Here is a 16,711-nt window from a genome sequence, read left to right as displayed (position 1 = left end):
ATATTGCATAATGCATTCTCAGCGTCAGACAAGCTCAAATAGGCGCTTTAAGCACAGTTCTGAGGGTTTTTTAGTGTTTTTGGACATTCCTGTCAATTTGTTGATTGTGACAATTTACAATGCACTTTCAGCCACAGACAAGCTCAATGAAGCGCTTTTGACACAATTCTGAAGCGTATTAGTGTTTTTCTACATTTTTGTAAAATCGTTCATATTGAACCTGCGATGTATTCTCGGCGTCAGAGGATCTCAAAAAAGTTCTTTAAGCACAGTTCTGAGGTGTATTAGTGTTTTTTATATCACACAAACGTCAGACAAGCGCAAATAGGTGCTTCAAGCCCAGTTCTGAAGTTTTTTTTTAGTGTTTTTGGACATTCCTTTCATTTTGTTGATTGTGACGATTTACAATGCATTTTCAGTGTCAGCCAAGCTCAACGCATAATATATATGTGGTGTGTTATTTAGTGTAAAAGTGTATTTTATTCATCAGAGTAGTTAAAAATATCACTTCATGTTCAGAGTCAGACAAGCTCAAAGAAGCGTTTTAATCACATTTCTCAAATGTTTAATTGTTTTGAATATTAAAGTTACTTTCTTGACAGTGACATTGCTCAATACATCCTCAGCGTCAGACAAGCTCAATGCAGCGCTCTTTGCACAGTTCGGAAATGTTTTTGTACTTTCCAGTACAAAGCTCAAAGAAGCACTTTAAGCATATATCTGTGCTTGTTTATTTAGTAAACCAGTGTAGTTTAATTATCAAGGAAGTTTAAAAAAAAACACTGAAGAGATTTAGTGTTTTTATACTTTCCTAAAAATTACATTGCACAATGTGTTTTCAGCGAGACAAGACTATATAAGCGTTTTTAGAACAATTCTGAAACGTTTCATTGTATTGGACATTCCTTTTATTTTGTTGATATTGCATAATGCATTCTCAGCGTCAGACAAGCTCAAAGAAGCGTTTTAAGCACGTTTCTAAAGTGTTTTATTGTTTTTGAACATTCCTGTTACAATTTACAATGCATTTTCAGTGTCATAAAATCTCAGCGAAGCTCTTTAAGAACAACTTTGTTTACAGTGTATTTTAGTCATCAGATTAGCTCAAATAAATCACTTCATGCACAGTTCTAAAACGATGTAAATTTTTTCCTGATAATGACATTGCACATTGACATTGTACAATGCAGTTTCAGCGTCAGACAAGCTTAATGAAGTGATATATGTACAGTTTTGAAGTGTTTTGATAATTTTGTACTTTCCTGTTACTTTTTAATGGTGACATAGCACAATGCACTTTCAGCCACAGACAAGCTCAGTGAAAGGCTTTTGACACAATTCTGAAGTTTGTTAGTGTTTTTTTACATTTCACAATCTTACTTTACATTACACAATATTACTTTGTTAACAGTGACATTGCACAATGCAGTTTCAGCGTCAGAAAGGCTCAAATAGGCGCTTTAAGCACAGTTCTGAAAGTTTTTTAGTGTTTTTGGACATTCCTTTCAATTTGTTGATTGTGACAATTTACAATGCACTTTCAGCCACAGACAAGCTCAATGAAGCGCTTTGACACATTTCTGAAGTGTATTAGGGTTTTTCTACATTTTTGTAACATCGTTCATATTGAACCTGCGATGTATTCTCGGCGTCAGAGGATATCAAAAAAGTTCTTTAAGCACAGTTCTGAGGTGTATTAGTTTTTTTTATATCACACAAGCGTCAGACAAGCGCAAATAGGTGCTTCAAGCCCAGTTCTGAAGTTTTTTTTTAGTGTTTTTGGACATTCCTTTCATTTTGTTGATTGTGACCATTTACAATGCATTTTCAGTGTCAGACAAGCTCAACGCATAATATATATGTGGTGTGTTATATAGTATAAAAGTGTATTTTAATCATCAGAGTAGTTAAAAATATCACTTCATGTTCAGAGTCAGACAAGCTCAAAGAAGCGTTTTAATCACATTTCTCAAATGTTTAATTGTTTTGAATATTAAAGTTACTTTCTTGACAGTGACATTGCTCAATACATCCTCAGCGTCAGACAAGCTCAATGCAGCGCTCTTTGCACAGTTCGGAAATGTTTTTGTACTTTCCAGTACAAAGCTCAAAGAAGCACTTTAAGCACATATCTGTGCTTGTTTATTTAGTAAACTAGTGTAGTTTAATTATCAAAGAAGTTTTAAAAAATCCCTTCATCGGTCAGAAGAGATTTAGTGTTTTTATACTTTCCTAAAAATTACATTGCACAATGTATTTTCAGCGAGACAAGACTATATAAGCGTTTTTAGAACAATTCTGAAACGTTTTATTGTTTTGGACATTCCTTTTATTTTGTTGATATTGCATAATGCATTCTCAGCGTCAGACAAGTTTAAAGAAGCATTTTAAGCACGTTTCTAAAGTGTTTTATTGTTTTTGAACATTCCTGTTACCTTTTTTGGTAGTTACAATTTACAATGCATTTTCAGTGTCAGAAAATCTCAGCGAAGCTCTTTAAGAACAACTTTGTTTACAGTGTATTTAAGTCATCAGATTAGCTAAAATAAATCACTTCATGCACAGTTCTAAAACGATTTAAAAAAATTTCCTGATAATGACATTGCGCATTGAAATTATACAATGCACTTTCAGCCACAGACAAGCTCAATGAAGCGCTTTTGACACATTTCTGAAGTGTATTAGGGTTTTTCTACATTTTTGTAACATCGTTCATATTGAACCTGCGATGTATTCTCGGCGTCAGAGGATCTTAAAAAAGTTCTTTAAGCACAGTTCTGAGGTGTATTAGTGTTTTTTATATCACACAAACGTCAGACAAGCGCAAATAGGTGCTTCAAGCCCAGTTCTGAAGTTTTTTTTTAGTGTTTTTGGACATTCCTTTCATTTTGTTGATTGTGACGATTTACAATGCATTTTCAGTGTCAGACAAGCTCAACGCATAATATATATGTGGTGTGTTATATAGTATAAAATGTGTATTTTAATCATCAGAGTAGTTAAAAATATCACTTCATGTTCAGAGTCAGACAAGCTCAAAGAAGCGTTTTAATCACATTTCTCAAATGTTTAATTGTTTTGAATATTAAAGTTACTTTCTTGACAGTGACATTGCTCAATACATCCTCAGCGTCAGACAAGCTCAATGCAGCGCTCTTTGCACAGTTCGGAAATGTTTTTGTACTTTCCAGTACAAAGCTCAAAGAAGCACATTAAGCACATATCTGTGCTTGTTTATTTAGTAAACTAGTTTAGTTTAATTATCAAAGAAGTTTAAAAAATTCACTTCATGAACCGGTCTGAAGAGATTTAGTGTTTTTATACTTTCCTAAAAATTACATTTGCTCAATGTAGTTTCAGCGAGACAAGACTATATAAGCGTTTTTAGAACAATTCTGAAACGTTTTATTGTTTTGGACATTCCTTTTATTTTGTTGATATTGCATAATGCATTCTCAGCGTCAGACAAGCTCAAAGAAGCGTTTTAAGCACGTTTCTAAAGTGTTTTATTGTTTTTGAACATTCCTGTTACCTTTTTTGGTAGTTACAATTTACAATGCATTTTCAGTGTCAGAAAATCTCAGCGAAGCTCTTTAAGAACAACTTTGTTTACAGTGTATTTAAGTCATCAGATTAGCTCAAATAAATCACTTCATGCACAGTTCTAAAACGATTAAAAAAAATTTCCTGATAATGACATTGCGCATTGACATTATACAATGCACTTTCAGCCACAGACAAGCTCAATGAAGCGCTTTTGACACAATTCTGAAGCGTATTAGGGTTTTTCTACATTTTTGTAACATCGTTCATATTGAACCTGCGATGTATTCTCGGCGTCAGAGGATCTTAAAAAAGTTCTTTAAGCACAGTTCTGAGGTGTATTAGTGTTTTTTATATCACACAAACGTCAGACAAGCGCAAATAGGTGCTTCAAGCCCAGTTCTGAAGTTTTTTTTTAGTGTTTTTGGACATTCCTTTCATTTTGTTGATTGTGACGATTTACAATGCATTTTCAGTGTCAGACAAGCTCAACGCATAATATATATGTGGTGTGTTATATAGTATAAAATGTGTATTTTAATCATCAGAGTAGTTAAAAATATCACTTCATGTTCAGAGTCAGACAAGCTCAAAGAAGCGTTTTAATCACATTTCTCAAATGTTTAATTGTTTTGAATATTAAAGTTACTTTCTTGACAGTGACTGCTCAATACATCCTCAGCGTCAGACAAGCTCAATGCAGCGCTCTTTGCACAGTTCGGAAATGTTTTTGTACTTTCCAGTACAAAGCTCAAAGAAGCACATTAAGCACATATCTGTGCTTGTTTATTTAGTAAACTAGTTTAGTTTAATTATCAAAGAAGTTTAAAAAATTCACTTCATGAACCGGTCTGAAGAGATTTAGTGTTTTTATACTTTCCTAAAAATTACATTTGCTCAATGTATTTTCAGCGAGACAAGACTATATAAGCGTTTTTAGAACAATTCTGAAACGTTTTATTGTTTTGGACATTCCTTTTATTTTGTTGATATTGCATAATGCATTCTCAGCGTCAGACAAGCTCAAAGAAGCGTTTTAAGCACGTTTCTAAAGTGTTTTATTGTTTTTGAACATTCCTGTTACCTTTTTTGGTAGTTACAATTTACAATGCATTTTCAGTGTCAGAAAATCTCAGCGAAGCTCTTTAAGAACAACTTTGTTTACAGTGTATTTAAGTCATCAGATTAGCTCAAATAAATCACTTCATGCACAGTTCTAAAACGATTAAAAAAAATTTCCTGATAATGACATTGCGCATTGACATTATACAATGCACTTTCAGCCACAGACAAGCTCAATGAAGCGCTTTTGACACAATTCTGAAGCGTATTAGGGTTTTTCTACATTTTTGTAACATCGTTCATATTGAACCTGCGATGTATTCTCGGCGTCAGAGGATCTCAAAAAAGTTCTTTAAGCACAGTTCTGAGGTGTTTTAGTGTTTTTTATATCACACAAACGTCAGACAAGCGCAAATAGGTGCTTCAAGCCCAGTTCTGAAGTTTTTATTTAGTGTTTTTGGACATTCCTTTCATTTTGTTGATTGTGACGATTTACAATGCATTTTCAGTGTCAGACAAGCTCAACGCATAATATGTATGTGGTGTGTTATATAGTATAAAATGTGTATTTTAATCAGCAGAGTAGTTAAAAATATCACTTCATGTTCAGAGTCAGACAAGCTCAAAGAAGCGTTTTAATCACATTTCTCAAATGTTTAATTGTTTTGAATATTAAAGTTACTTTCTTGACAGTGACATTGCTCAATACATCCTCAGCGTCAGACAAGCTCAATGCAGCGCTCTTTGCACAGTTCGGAAATGTTTTTGTACTTTCCAGTACAAAGCTCAAAGAAGCACATTAAGCACATATCTGTGCTTGTTTATTTAGTAAACTAGTTTAGTTTAATTATCAAAGAAGTTTAAAAAATTCACTTCATGAACCGGTCTGAAGAGATTTAGTGTTTTTATACTTTCCTAAAAATTACATTGCACAATGCATTTTCAGCGAGACAAGACTATATAAGCGTTTTTAGAACAATTCTGAAACGTTTTATTGTTTTGGACATTCCTTTTATTTTGTTGATATTGCATAATGCATTCTCAGCGTCAGACAAGCTCAAAGAAGCGTTTTAGGCACGTTTCTACAGTGTTTTATTGTTTTTGAACATTCCTGTTACCTTTTTTGGTAGTTACAATTTACAATGCATTTTCAGTGTCAGAAAATCTCAGCGAAGCTCTTTAAGAACCACTTTGTTTACAGTGTATTTTAGTCATCAGATTAGCTCAAATAAATCACTTCATGCACAGTTCTAAAACGATTAAAATTTTTTCCTGATAATGATATTGCACATTGACATTGTACAATGCAGTTTCAGCGTCAGACAAGCTTAATGAAGTGATATATGTACAGTTTTGAAGTGTTTTGATAATTTTTTACTTTCCTGTTACTTTTTAATGGTGACATAGCACAATGCACTTTCAGCCACAGACAAGCTCAGCGAAACGCTTTTGACACAATTCTGAAGTTTGTTAGTGTTTTTTACATTTCACAATATTACTTTACATTACACAATATTACTTTGTTAACAGTGACATTGCACAATGCAGTTTCAGCGTCAGAAAGGCTCAAATAGGCGCTTTAAGCACAGTTCTGAGGGTTTTTTAGTGTTTTTGGACATTCCTTTCATTTTGTTGATTGTGACGATTTACAATGCATTTTCAGTGTCAGACAAGCTCAACGCATAATATATATGTGGTGTGTTATTTAGTATAAAAGTGTATTTTAATCATCAGAGTAGTTAAAAATATCACTTCATGTTCAGAGTCAGACAAGCTCAAAGAAGCGTTTTAAGCACATTTCTCAAATGTTTAATTGTTTTGAATATTAAAGTTACTTTCTTGACAGTGACATTGCTCAATACATCCTCAGCGTCAGACAAGCTCAATGCAGCGCTCTTTGCACAGTTCGGAAATGTTTTTGTACTTTCCAGTACAAAGCTCAAAGAAGCACTTTAAGCACATATATGTGCTTGTTTATTTAGTAAACTAGTGTAGTTTAATTATCAAAGAAGTTTAAAAAAATCACTTCATCGGTCAGAAGAGATTTAGTGTTTTTATACTTTCCTAAAAATTACATTGCACAATGCATTTTCGGCGAGACAAGTTTATATAAGCGTTTTTAGAACAATTCTGAAACGTTTTATTGTTTTGGACATTCCTTTTATTTTGTTGATATTGCATAATGCATTCTCAGCGTCAGACAAGCTCAAATAGGCGCTTTAAGCACAGTTCTGAGGGTTTTTTAGTGTTTTTGGACATTCCTGTCAATTTGTTGATTGTGACAATTTACAATGCACTTTCAGCCACAGACAAGCTCAATGAAGCACTTTTGACACAATTCTGAAGCGTATTAGTGTTTTTCTACATTTTTGTAAAATCGTTCATATTGAACCTGCGATGTATTCTCGGCGTCAGAGGATCTCAAAAAAGTTCTTTAAGCACAGTTCTGAGGTGTATTAGTGTTTTTTATATCACACAAACGTCAGACAAGCGCAAATAGGTGCTTCAAGCCCAGTTCTGAAGTTTTTTTTTAGTGTTTTTGGACATTCCTTTCATTTTGTTGATTGTGACGATTTACAATGCATTTTCAGTGTCAGCCAAGCTCAACGCATAATATATATGTGGTGTGTTATTTAGTGTAAAAGTGTATTTTATTCATCAGAGTAGTTAAAAATATCACTTCATGTTCAGAGTCAGACAAGCTCAAAGAAGCGTTTTAATCACATTTCTCAAATGTTTAATTGTTTTGAATATTAAAGTTACTTTCTTGACAGTGACATTGCTCAATACATCCTCAGCGTCAGACAAGCTCAATGCAGCGCTCTTTGCACAGTTCGGAAATGTTTTTGTACTTTCCAGTACAAAGCTCAAAGAAGCACTTTAAGCATATATCTGTGCTTGTTTATTTAGTAAACCAGTGTAGTTTAATTATCAAGGAAGTTTAAAAAAAAACACTGAAGAGATTTAGTGTTTTTATACTTTCCTAAAAATTACATTGCACAATGTGTTTTCAGCGAGACAAGACTATATAAGCGTTTTTAGGACAATTCTGAAACGTTTCATTGTATTGGACATTCCTTTTATTTTGTTGATATTGCATAATGCATTCTCAGCGTCAGACAAGCTCAAAGAAGCGTTTTAAGCACGTTTCTAAAGTGTTTTATTGTTTTTGAACATTCCTGTTACAATTTACAATGCATTTTCAGTGTCATAAAATCTCAGCGAAGCTCTTTAAGAACAACTTTGTTTACAGTGTATTTTAGTCATCAGATTAGCTCAAATAAATCACTTCATGCACAGTTCTAAAACGATGTAAATTTTTTCCTGATAATGACATTGCACATTGACATTGTACAATGCAGTTTCAGCGTCAGACAAGCTTAATGAAGTGATATATGTACAGTTTTGAAGTGTTTTGATAATTTTGTACTTTCCTGTTACTTTTTAATGGTGACATAGCACAATGCACTTTCAGCCACAGACAAGCTCAGTGAAAGGCTTTTGACACAATTCTGAAGTTTGTTAGTGTTTTTTTACATTTCACAATCTTACTTTACATTACACAATATTACTTTGTTAACAGTGACATTGCACAATGCAGTTTCAGCGTCAGAAAGGCTCAAATAGGCGCTTTAAGCACAGTTCTGAAAGTTTTTTAGTGTTTTTGGACATTCCTTTCAATTTGTTGATTGTGACAATTTACAATGCACTTTCAGCCACAGACAAGCTCAATGAAGCGCTTTGACACATTTCTGAAGTGTATTAGGGTTTTTCTACATTTTTGTAACATCGTTCATATTGAACCTGCGATGTATTCTCGGCGTCAGAGGATATCAAAAAAGTTCTTTAAGCACAGTTCTGAGGTGTATTAGTTTTTTTTATATCACACAAGCGTCAGACAAGCGCAAATAGGTGCTTCAAGCCCAGTTCTGAAGTTTTTTTTTAGTGTTTTTGGACATTCCTTTCATTTTGTTGATTGTGACCATTTACAATGCATTTTCAGTGTCAGACAAGCTCAACGCATAATATATATGTGGTGTGTTATATAGTATAAAAGTGTATTTTAATCATCAGAGTAGTTAAAAATATCACTTCATGTTCAGAGTCAGACAAGCTCAAAGAAGCGTTTTAATCACATTTCTCAAATGTTTAATTGTTTTGAATATTAAAGTTACTTTCTTGACAGTGACATTGCTCAATACATCCTCAGCGTCAGACAAGCTCAATGCAGCGCTCTTTGCACAGTTCGGAAATGTTTTTGTACTTTCCAGTACAAAGCTCAAAGAAGCACTTTAAGCACATATCTGTGCTTGTTTATTTAGTAAACTAGTGTAGTTTAATTATCAAAGAAGTTTTAAAAAATCCCTTCATCGGTCAGAAGAGATTTAGTGTTTTTATACTTTCCTAAAAATTACATTGCACAATGTATTTTCAGCGAGACAAGACTATATAAGCGTTTTTAGAACAATTCTGAAACGTTTTATTGTTTTGGACATTCCTTTTATTTTGTTGATATTGCATAATGCATTCTCAGCGTCAGACAAGTTTAAAGAAGCGTTTTAAGCACGTTTCTAAAGTGTTTTATTGTTTTTGAACATTCCTGTTACCTTTTTTGGTAGTTACAATTTACAATGCATTTTCAGTGTCAGAAAATCTCAGCGAAGCTCTTTAAGAACAACTTTGTTTACAGTGTATTTAAGTCATCAGATTAGCTAAAATAAATCACTTCATGCACAGTTCTAAAACGATTTAAAAAAATTTCCTGATAATGACATTGCGCATTGAAATTATACAATGCACTTTCAGCCACAGACAAGCTCAATGAAGCGCTTTTGACACATTTCTGAAGTGTATTAGGGTTTTTCTACATTTTTGTAACATCGTTCATATTGAACCTGCGATGTATTCTCGGAGTCAGAGGATCTTAAAAAAGTTCTTTAAGCACAGTTCTGAGGTGTATTAGTGTTTTTTATATCACACAAACGTCAGACAAGCGCAAATAGGTGCTTCAAGCCCAGTTCTGAAGTTTTTTTTTAGTGTTTTTGGACATTCCTTTCATTTTGTTGATTGTGACGATTTACAATGCATTTTCAGTGTCAGACAAGCTCAACGCATAATATATATGTGGTGTGTTATATAGTATAAAATGTGTATTTTAATCAGCAGAGTAGTTAAAAATATCACTTCATGTTCAGAGTCAGACAAGCTCAAAGAAGCGTTTTAATCACATTTCTCAAATGTTTAATTGTTTTGAATATTAAAGTTACTTTCTTGACAGTGACATTGCTCAATACATCCTCAGCGTCAGACAAGCTCAATGCAGCGCTCTTTGCACAGTTCGGAAATGTTTTTGTACTTTCCAGTACAAAGCTCAAAGAAGCACATTAAGCACATATCTGTGCTTGTTTATTTAGTAAACTAGTTTAGTTTAATTATCAAAGAAGTTTAAAAAATTCACTTCATGAACCGGTCTGAAGAGATTTAGTGTTTTTATACTTTCCTAAAAATTACATTGCACAATGCATTTTCAGCGAGACAAGACTATATAAGCGTTTTTAGAACAATTCTGAAACGTTTTATTGTTTTGGACATTCCTTTTATTTTGTTGATATTGCATAATGCATTCTCAGCGTCAGACAAGCTCAAAGAAGCGTTTTAGGCACGTTTCTACAGAGTTTTATTGTTTTTGAACATTCCTGTTACCTTTTTTGGTAGTTACAATTTACAATGCATTTTCAGTGTCAGAAAATCTCAGCGAAGCTCTTTAAGAACCACTTTGTTTACAGTGTATTTTAGTCATCAGATTAGCTCAAATAAATCACTTCATGCACAGTTCTAAAACGATTAAAATTTTTTCCTGATAATGACATTGCACATTGACATTGTACAATGCAGTTTCAGCGTCAGACAAGCTTAATGAAGTGATATATGTACAGTTTTGAAGTGTTTTGATAATTTTGTACTTTCCTGTTACTTTTTAATAGTGACATAGCACAATGCACTTTTAGCCACAGACAAGCTCAGTGAAACGCTTTTGACACAATTCTGAAGTTTGTTAGTGTTTTTTTACATTTCACAATATTACTTTGTTAACAGTGACATTGCACAATGCAGTTTCAGCGTCAGAAAGGCTCAAATAGGCGCTTTAAGCACAGTTCTGAGGTGTATTAGTGTTTTTTATATCACACAAACGTCAGACAAGCGCAAATAGGTGCTTCAAGCCCAGTTCTGAAGTTTTTTTTTTAGTGTTTTTTGACATTCCTTTCATTTTGTTGATTGTGACGATTTACAATGCATTTTCAGTGTCAGCCAAGCTCAACGCATAATATATATGTGGTGTGTTATTTAGTATAAAAGTGTATTTTAATCATCAGAGTAGTTAAAAATATCACTTCATGTTCAGAGTCAGACAAGCTCAAAGAAGCGTTTGAAGCACATTTCTCAAATGTTTAATTGTTTTGAATATTAAAGTTACTTTCTTGACAGTGACATTGCTCAATACATCCTCAGCGTCAGACAAGCTCAATGCAGCGCTCTTTGCACAGTTCGGAAATGTTTTTGTACTTTCCAGTACAAAGCTCAAAGAAGCACTTTAAGCACATATCTGTGCTTGTTCATTTAGTAAACTAGTGTAGTTTAATTATCAAAGAAGTTTTAAAAAATCACTTCATCGGTCTGAAGAGATTTAGTGTTTTTATACTTTCCTAAAAATTACATTGCACAATGTATTTTCAGCGAGACAAGACTATATAAGCGTTTTTAGAACAATTCTGAAACGTTTTATTGTTTTGGACATTCCTTTTATTTTGTTGATATTGCATAATGCATTCTCAGCGTCAGACAAGCTCAATTAGGCGCTTTAAGCACAGTTCTGAGGGTTTTTTAGTGTTTTTGGACATTCCTGTTACAATTTACAATGCATTTTCAGTGTCAGAAAATCTCAGCGAAGCTCTTTAAGAACAACTTTGTTTACAGTGTATTTTAGTCATCAGATTAGCTCAAATAAATCACTTCATGCACAGTTCTAAAACGATGTAAATTTTTTCCTGATAATGACATTGCACATTGACATTGTACAATGCAGTTTCAGCGTCAGACAAGCTTAATGAAGTGATATATGTACAGTTTTGAAGTGTTTTGATAATTTTGTACTTTCCTGTTACTTTTTAATGGTGACATAGCACAATGAACTTTCAGCCACAGACAAGCTCAGCGAAATGCTTTTGACACAATTCTGAAGTTTGTTAGTGTTTTTTACATTTCACAATATTACTTTACATTACACAATATTACTTTGTTAACAGTGACATTGCACAATGCAGTTTCAGCGTCAGAAAGGCTCAAATAGGCGCTTTAAGCACAGTTCTGAAAGTTTTTTAGTGTTTTTGGACATTCCTTTCAATTTGTTGATTGTGACAATTTACAATGCACTTTCAGCCACAGACAAGCTCAATGAAGCGCTTTGACACATTTCTGAAGTGTATTAGGGTTTTTCTACATTTTTGTAACATCGTTCATATTGAACCTGCGATGTATTCTCGGCGCCAGAGGATCTCAAAAAAGTTCTTTAAGCACAGTTCTGAGGTGTATTAGTTTTTTTTATATCACACAAGCGTCAGACAAGCGCAAATAGGTTCTTCAAGCACAGTTCTGAAGTTTTTTTTTAGTGTTTTTGGACATTCCTTTCATTTTGTTGATTGTGACCATTTACAATGCATTTTCAGTGTCAGACAAGCTCAACGCATAATATATATGTGGTGTGTTATATAGTATAAAAGTGTATTTTAATCATCAGAGTAGTTAAAAATATCACTTCATGTTCAGAGTCAGACAAGCTCAAAGAAGCGTTTTAATCACATTTCTCAAATGTTTAATTGTTTTGAATATTAAAGTTACTTTCTTGACAGTGACATTGCTCAATACATCCTCAGCGTCAGACAAGCTCAATGCAGCGCTCTTTGCACAGTTCGGAAATGTTTTTGTACTTTCCAGTACAAAGCTCAAAGAAGCACTTTAAGCACATATCTGTGCTTGTTCATTTAGTAAACTAGTGTAGTTTAATTATCAAAGAAGTTTTAAAAAATCCCTTCATCGGTCAGAAGAGATTTAGTGTTTTTATACTTTCCTAAAAATTACATTGCACAATGCATTTTCAGCGAGACAAGACTATATAAGCGTTTTTAAAACAATTCTGAAACGTTTTATTGTTTTGGACATTCCTTTTATTTTGTTGATATTGCATAATGCATTCTCAGCGTCAGACAAGCTCAAAGAAGCGTTTTAAGCACGTTTCTAAAGTGTTTTATTGTTTTTGAACATTCCTGTTACAATTTACAATGCATTTTCAGTGTCATAAAATCTCAGCGAAGCTCTTTAAGAACAACTTTGTTTACAGTGTATTTTAGTCATCAGATTAGCTCAAATAAATCACTTCACGCACAGTTCTAAAACGATTTAAATTTTTTCCTGATAATGACATTGCACATTGACATTGTACAATGCAGTTTCAGCGTCAGACAAGCTTAATGAAGTGATATATGTACAGTTTTGAAGTGTTTTGATAATTTTTTACTTTCCTGTTACTTTTTAATGGTGACATAGCACAATGCACTTTCAGCCACAGACAAGCTCAGCGAAACGCTTTTGACACAATTCTGAAGTTTGTTAGTGTTTTTTACATTTCACAATATTACTTTACATTACACAATATTACTTTGTTAACAGTGACATTGCACAATGCAGTTTCAGCGTCAGAAAGGCTCAAATAGGCGCTTTAAGCACAGTTCTGAAAGTTTTTTAGTGTTTTTGGACATTCCTTTCAATTTGTTGATTGTGACAATTTACAATGCACTTTCAGCCACAGACAAGCTCAATGAAGCGCTTTGACACATTTCTGAAGTGTATTAGGGTTTTTCTACATTTTTGTACCATCGTTCATATTGAACCTGCGATGTATTCTCGGCGTCAGAGGATCTCAAAAAAGTTCTTTAAGCACAGTTCTGAGGTGTATTAGTTTTTTTTATATCACACAAGCGTCAGACAAGCGCAAATAGGTGCTTCAAGCAAAGTTCTGAAGTTTTTTTTTAGTGTTTTTGGACATTCCTTTCATTTTGTTGATTGTGACGATTTACAATGCATTTTCAGTGTCAGCCAAGCTCAACGCATATTATATATGTGGTGTGTTATTTAGTATAAAATGTGTATTTTAATCATCAGAGTAGTTAAAAATATCACTTCATGTTCAGAGTCAGACAAGCTCAAAGAAGCGTTTTAATCACATTTCTCAAATGTTTAATTGTTTTGAATATTAAAGTTACTTTCTTGACAGTGACATTGCTCAATACATCCTCAGCGTCAGACAAGCTCAATGCAGCGCTCTTTGCACAGTTCGGAAATGTTTTTGTACTTTCCAGTACAAAGCTCAAAGAAGCACATTAAGCACATATCTGTGCTTGTTTATTTAGTAAACTAGTTTAGTTTAATTATCAAAGAAGTTTAAAAAATTCACTTCATGAACCGGTCTGAAGAGATTTAGTGTTTTTATACTTTCCTAAAAATTACATTTGCTCAATGTATTTTCAGCGAGACAAGACTATATAAGCGTTTTTAGAACAATTCTGAAACGTTTTATTGTTTTGGACATTCCTTTTATTTTGTTGATATTGCATAATGCATTCTCAGCGTCAGACAAGCTCAAAGAGGCGTTTTAAGCACGTTTCTAAAGTGTTTTATTGTTTTTGAACATTCCTGTTACCTTTTTTGGTAGTTACAATTTACAATGCATTTTCAGTGTCAGAAAATCTCAGCGAAGCTCTTTAAGAACAACTTTGTTTACAGTGTATTTAAGTCATCAGATTAGCTCAAATAAATCACTTCATGCACAGTTCTAAAACGATTAAAAAAACATTTCCTGATAATGACATTGCGCATTGACATTATACAATGCACTTTCAGCCACAGACAAGCTCAATGAAGCGCTTTTGACACAATTCTGAAGCGTATTAGGGTTTTTCTACATTTTTGTAACATCGTTCATATTGAACCTGCGATGTATTCTCGGCGTCAGAGGATCTCAAAAAAGTTCTTTAAGCACAGTTCTGAGGTGTTTTAGTGTTTTTTATATCACACAAACGTCAGACAAGCGCAAATAGGTGCTTCAAGCCCAGTTCTGAAGTTTTTATTTAGTGTTTTTGGACATTCCTTTCATTTTGTTGATTGTGACGATTTACAATGCATTTTCAGTGTCAGCCAAGCTCAACGCATAATATATATGTGGTGTGTTATTTAGTATAAAAGTGTATTTTAATCATCAGAGTAGTTAAAAATATCACTTCATGTTCAGAGTCAGACAAGCTCAAAGAAGCGTTTTAAGCACATTTCTCAAATGTTTAATTGTTTTGAATATTAAAGTTACTTTCTTGACAGTGACATTGCTCAATACATCCTCAGCGTCAGACAAGCTCAATGCAGCGCTCTTTGCACAGTTCGGAAATGTTTTTGTACTTTCCAGTACAAAGCTCAAAGAAGCACTTTAAGCATATATCTGTGCTTGTTTATTTAGTAAACCAGTGTAGTTTAATTATCAAGGAAGTTTAAAAAAATCACTTCATGCACCGGTCTGAAGAGATTTAGTGTTTTTATACTTTCCTAAAAATTACATTGCACAATGTATTTTCAGCGAGACAAGACTATATAAGCGTTTTTAGAACAATTCTGAAACGTTTTATTGTTTTGGACATTCCTTTTATTTTGTTGATATTGCATAATGCATTCTCAGCGTCAGACAAGCTCAAAGAAGCGTTTTAAGCACGTTTCTAAAGTCTTTTATTGTTTTTGAACATTCCTGTTACCTTTTTTGGTAGTTACAATTTACAATGCATTTTCAGTGTCAGAAAATCTCAGCGAAGCTCTTTAAGAACAACTTTGTTTACAGTGTATTTAGGTCATCAGATTAGCTCAAATAAATCACTTCATGCACAGTTCTAAAACATTATAAAAAAATTTCCTGATAATGACATTGAGCATTGACATTATACAATGCACTTTCAGCCACAGACAAGCTCAATGAAGCGCTTTTGACACAATTCTGAAGCGTATTAGTGTTTTTCTACATTTTTGTAACATCGTTCATATTGTGCCTGCGATGTATTCTCGGCGTCAAAGGATCTCAAAAAAGTTCTTTAAGCACAGTTCTGAGGTGTATTAGTGTTTTTTATATCACACAAACGTCAGACAAGCGCAAATAGGTGCTTCAAGCCCAGTTCTGAAGTTTTTATTTAGTGTTTTTGGACATTCCTTTCATTTTGTTGATTGTGACGATTTACAATGCATTTTCAGTGTCAGCCAAGCTCAACGCATAATATATATGTGGTGTGTTATTTAGTATAAAAGTGTATTTTAATCATCAGAGTAGTTAAAAATATCACTTCATGTTCAGAGTCAGACAAGCTCAAAGAAGCGTTTTAATCACATTTCTCAAATGTTTAATTGTTTTGAATATTAAAGTTACTTTCTTGACAGTGACATTGCTCAATACATCCTCAGCGTCAGACAAGCTCAATGCAGCGCTCTTTGCACAGTTCGGAAATGTTTTTGTACTTTCCAGTACAAAGCTCAAAGAAGCACTTTAAGCACATATCTGTGCTTGTTTATTTAGTAAACTAGTGTAGTTTAATTATCAAAGAAGTTTAAAAAAATCACTTCATCGGTCAGAAGAGATTTAGTGTTTTTATACTTTCCTAAAAATTACATTGCACAATGTGTTTTCAGCGAGACAAGACTATATAAGCGTTTTTAGAACAATTCTGAAACGTTTTATTGTTTTGGACATTCCTTTTATTTTGTTGATATTGCATAATGCATTCTCAGCGTCAGACAAGCTCAAAGAAGCGTTTTAAGCACGTTTCTAAAGTGTTTTATTGTTTTTGAACATTCCTGTTACAATTTACAATGCATTTTCAGTGTCAGAAAATCTCAGCGAAGCTCTTTAAGAACAACTTTGTTTACAGTGTATTTTAGTCATCAGATTAGCTCAAATAAATCACTTCATGCACAGTTCTAAAACGATGTAAATTTTTTCCTGATAATGACATTGCACATTGACATT

This window comes from Trichomycterus rosablanca, chromosome 15, assembly GCF_030014385.1.
Source record: "Trichomycterus rosablanca isolate fTriRos1 chromosome 15, fTriRos1.hap1, whole genome shotgun sequence".
NCBI classification, from domain to species: Eukaryota; Metazoa; Chordata; class Actinopteri; order Siluriformes; family Trichomycteridae; genus Trichomycterus; species Trichomycterus rosablanca.
The sequence above is the reverse complement of the archived record's forward strand: the minus strand, read 5'-3'. Positions refer to the sequence as shown.